Here is a 5,000-nt window from a genome sequence, read left to right on the forward strand (position 1 = left end):
CACTCACTCAAGAGCACCCTGGTAGGATTGCAACGGGGTCCGCCTCGGGACGCACGAGCACGCACGAGGCGCGTCGCACGCCTTCAGCTCGCCCCACCGGCAGGACGTCCCACGATACATGCCAGTTAAACACCGACGGGCGGTGAACCAACAGCGTGGGACACAAATCCAACTACGAGCTTTTTAACCGCAACAACTTTAATATACGCTATTGGAGCTGGAATTACCGCGGCTGCTGGCACCAGACTTGCCCTCCAATAGATACTCGTTAAAGGATTTAAAGTGTACTCATTCCGATTACGGGGCCTCGGATGAGTCCCGTATCGTTATTTTTCGTCACTACCTCCCCGTGCCGGGAGTGGGTAATTTGCGCGCCTGCTGCCTTCCTTGGATGTGGTAGCCGTTTCTCAGGCTCCCTCTCCGGAATCGAACCCTGATTCCCCGTTACCCGTTACAACCATGGTAGGCGCAGAACCTACCATCGACAGTTGATAAGGCAGACATTTGAAAGATGCGTCGCCGGTACGAGGACCGTGCGATCAGCCCAAAGTTATTCAGAGTCACCAAGGCAAACGGACCGGACGAGCCGACCGATTGGTTTTGATCTAATAAAAGCGTCCCTTCCATCTCTGGTCGGGACTCTGTTTGCATGTATTAGCTCTAGAATTACCACAGTTATCCAAGTAACGTGGGTACGATCTAAGGAACCATAACTGATTTAATGAGCCATTCGCGGTTTCACCTTAATGCGGCTTGTACTGAGACATGCATGGCTTAATCTTTGAGACAAGCATATGACTACTGGCAGGATCAACCAGGGAGCTGCGTCAACTAGAGCTGAGCAGCCGGCCGCCCGGGAGTGTGTCCCGGGGGCCCGCGCGAACACGCAAGCGTCCGCTCAATTATTCTGCAAACAGGAGGAGGCTGAGCTCCCCTGCACAATACACCTCGAAACCCTCTCAGGTCCCGGCGGCGCGCAGCGCCGTCCTAAGTACTTGGTCGGGTTCGAGAGAGGCGCAATCGCCCGGAGTTTGGCGAGTAGACGCTTTAGGTGCGACCACCCGTGCTCCCAACTGAGCTTGCCGCTGCCGACAGAGGCCCGGGAGCGTGCTGTCGTGGCATTGCCGGCGGGAGACAACACGCGCCACCTACGGTGGCCGGCAGCTCCAACGCCAGCGCCACAGAAGGACAAAAGCCCCACTTGGGTGCCGAAGCGAACTCTCCCAGCACAGCGCACGCGCCAACACGTCCGCACAGCTGCGATACAATCCACCTGCGAGAACCGCAGAGGCGACCGAGCAGCAGACGGCGTCGCGGCGCCGAGCGCCGGGCGGCGGCGCATCCTCAGCGCACACAGTCCTCAATCGGACCAGCACACTGCAGATGTCCACCGCGCTTCGCACCGGGCCCGCGAGGACCTACTTTGGCCGCACGGCGCCGCGTGCAGGGTGCGCCGGCGCGCAGCTGCGCCGCCTGCCGCCTCCGTCGGCCGGCGCGCCTGCCACTGGCCGCCCCCACCAGCCGGCTGTAGCGCGTGCGCCCACGCACCGCGCGGCCAGCACGCCGGGAGGCCCCCCCTCACCGGCCGGGGACGGTCCCACCCAGCCACCGCCGCGTATCGCTTCACACCCACATGCCATTCACGTTCGTGGGCATGGTGGGTATCGCTGAAACAACCGGTTGGTAGCTCAACCGATCGTCGCCATCACTGATTCACCTCTAGCGAGAACAACCGCACCACAACGGTTTACCAGTTCTTCATTTGCGTAACGTCACCAGCAAACGTAGACGTCCATCGCCATTTGCAAATTCAACGATTGTTGCATGCCTGTGTCAGGTGTCACGACACACTATGTCTGCCCACATACACGCAACAACATGTGCACGCTTCGCGAACACGTGGAAGGTGGCCCCCGTACGTATGCGATGTCCATTGCGCGAACGACTGTCAACCGGCCTCTGTCGCATGTCGCAGATGTGGAACGCAGTGCACCATGCTATCACGGTGTGTGAGAAGAGACGACTACGTCTGACAACACGCGCCACTACATCAACAGACGGCTCATGCTGATCGCCATCCACGGCATACCATACTGCAATCCAGCTCTTATAGGGAGACGACACGTAGCTGAGTGCACAATATTTGGACCGTATGGTTCGCCGTTGTTGGCGCAGTCGTGGTACGGTCACACATGTACCACGATGTATCATTCAGTACATGAGGACCAATGTGCGGTACAGTGTGTGATTTGGACGTACAACATCAGCGGACAGTTGCCACAAGCCGTACCACAACGTAGGCTGTGCTTCGCCATGCGAATGCCAATGAACAACTGCGAAGGGCATTGAGCATGTACGTCCTGCCGCCATCCGCATTACAGTGTATAGCTGCAAGGTGTTTAACATGAAGCGATACTCTGGGGACCGGGCAGTGCGAGTAGCAAACTATATTGCGGGGGTTGCAGTTAGGCAACACTACACTAATTTAACGCGTCGTATGACAATTACAGAGCAGGTTAAGGCCCAACGTGTGTTGGGTTAAGGCCCAACGTGTGTTGGGTTAAGGCCCAACGTGTGTTGGGTTAAGGCCCAACGTGTGTTGGGTTAAGGCCCAACGTGTGTTGGGTTAAGGCCCAACGTGTGTTGGGTTAAGGCCCAACGTGTGTTGGGTTAAGGCCCAACGTGTGTTGGGTTAAGGCCCAACGTGTGTTGGGTTAAGGCCCAACGTGTGTTGGGTTAAGGCCCAACGTGTGTTGGGTTAAGGCCCAACGTGTGTTGGGTTAAGGCCCAACGTGTGTTGGGTTAAGGCCCAACGTGTGTTGGGTTAAGGCCCAACGTGTGTTGGGTTAAGGCCCAACGTGTGTTGGGTTAAGGCCCAACGTGTGTTGGGTTAAGGCCCAACGTGTGTTGGGTTAAGGCCCAACGTGTGTTGGGTTAAGGCCCAACGTGTGTTGGGTTAAGGCCCAACGTGTGTTGGGTTAAGGCGCAACATAGGTTAGGTTAAGGCGCAACATAGGTTAGGTTAAGGCGCAACATAGGTTAGGTTAAGGCGCAACATAGGTTAGGTTAAGGCGCAACATAGGTTAGGTTAAGGCGCAACATAGGTTAGGTTAAGGCGCAACATAGGTTAGGTTACGGCGCAACATAGGTTAGGTTAAGGCGCAACATAGGTTAGGTTAAGGCGCAACATAGGTTAGGTTACGGCGCAACATAGGTTAGGTTACGGCGCAACATAGGTTAGGTTAAGGCGCAACATAGGTTAGGTTAAGGCGCAACATAGGTTAGGTTAAGGCGCAACATAGGTTAGGTTAAGGCGCAACATAGGTTAGGTTAAGGCGCAACATAGGTTAGGTTAAGGCGCAACATAGGTTAGGTTAAGGCGCAACATAGGTTAGGTTAAGGCGCAACATAGGTTAGGTTAAGGCGCAACATAGGTTAGGTTACGGCGCAACATAGGTTAGGTTAAGGCGCAACATAGGTTAGGTTAAGGCGCAACATAGGTTAGGTTATGGCGCAACATAGGTTAGGTTACGGCGCAACATAGGTTAGGTTAAGGCGCAACATAGGTTAGGTTAAGGCGCAACATAGGTTAGGTTAAGGCGCAACATAGGTTAGGTTAAGGCGCAACATAGGTTAGGTTAAGGCGCAACATAGGTTAGGTTAAGGCGCAACATAGGTTAGGTTAAGGCGCAACATGGGTTAGGTTAAGGCGCAACATGGGTTAGGTTAAGGCGCAACATGGGTTAGGTTAAGGCGCAACATGGGTTAGGTTAAGGCGCAACATGGGTTAGGTTAAGGCGCAACATGGGTTAGGTTAAGGCGCAACATGGGTTAGGTTAAGGCGCAACATGGGTTAGGTTAAGGCGCAACATGGGTTAGGTTAAGGCGCAACATGGGTTAGGTTAAGGCGCAACATGGGTTAGGTTAAGGCGCAACATGGGTTAGGTTAAGGTACAATATGGGTTAGGTTAAGGTACAATATGGGTTAGGTTAAGGTACAATATGGGTTAGGTTAAGGTACAATATGGGTTAGGTTAAGGTACAATATGGGTTAGGTTAAGGTACAATATGGGTTAGGTTAAGGTACAATATGGGTTAGGTTAAGGTACAATATGGGTTAGGTTAAGGTACAATATGGGTTAGGTTAAGGTACAATACGGGTTAGGTTAAGGTACAATACGGGTTAGGTTAAGGTACAATACGGGTTAGGTTAAGGTACAATACGGGTTAGGTTAAGGTACAATACGGGTTAGGTTAAGGTACAATACGGGTTAGGTTAAGGTACAATACGGGTTAGGTTAAGGCACTTGGGGGGGGGGGGGCCCGGTTTGTTGATTGTGATTATCGTAAGTAAATGACTGCGGCATCATCTGATTTGCCACGTCAGGGTGCACCTTTGGCTCATAACAGGCGGCGCTCTGATTCCATGCTTGTGGCAGACCTGTGTCTTTCATTCCTGCCATTGTTTGTGTGGTGTGACAGGAGGCAGTATTGTGATGTTGGGTGCACCCCTGTCTGGGACATGTGTGGGTGTTGGTGGCTTAGCTGAGCAATGGTGGTTGTCGGAAGGGTGGGATATTCTGTTTTCCGAGTGGACCTCCCGGTCTGGTTATGATAGTGTGGATTGTCTAATGTGGCAGAGAGGATGCACTGGGTGTTGTTCCATGCTGGTGCTTACATATTGTCTGTGTGCCTGTTACAGGCAGAGAGTAGTGCGTGATAAGAGTGTCTGGCTGACGTGTGATTGTGAGCAGAGTCTTTCAGCATGTATACGGACAGGTCTATACATTATCTGTATTCTGATGGCTCTATCTATTACTAATCAGCGCCGTGTATACGTTTAATCCGGTTCCAGTCGAAACTATTGTATCTCTGTACATTAGTGACACGGCGAGCCCGCTATGTAGTTACTCGTCTCGGCAGCTTCCACCGGTGTATGGCAAATGATTATAAGGAATCAGTCTAGTCGTCAATACCGATAGTCTGACGTCACATGTCTG

The 5,000-nt window shown here is 53.0% G+C and overlaps 1 non-coding gene across 1 annotated transcript in view; it reads right to left on the reverse strand.

Annotated features, from left to right (window-relative positions):
- LOC124585177 overlaps positions 1 to 821 on the reverse strand; it is a 1,910-nt gene extending 1,089 nt beyond the window's left edge. Inside the window, exon 1 of the ribosomal RNA XR_006974773.1 lies at positions 1 to 821. This exon is cut by the window's left edge and continues 1,089 nt beyond it. This is a non-coding gene — a ribosomal RNA (small subunit ribosomal RNA).
- Between the last annotated feature and the right edge of the window lie 4,179 nt (positions 822 to 5,000).

Source organism: Schistocerca americana, unplaced genomic scaffold, assembly GCF_021461395.2.
Source record: "Schistocerca americana isolate TAMUIC-IGC-003095 unplaced genomic scaffold, iqSchAmer2.1 HiC_scaffold_484, whole genome shotgun sequence".
Lineage (NCBI taxonomy): Eukaryota > Metazoa > Arthropoda > Insecta > Orthoptera > Acrididae > Schistocerca > Schistocerca americana.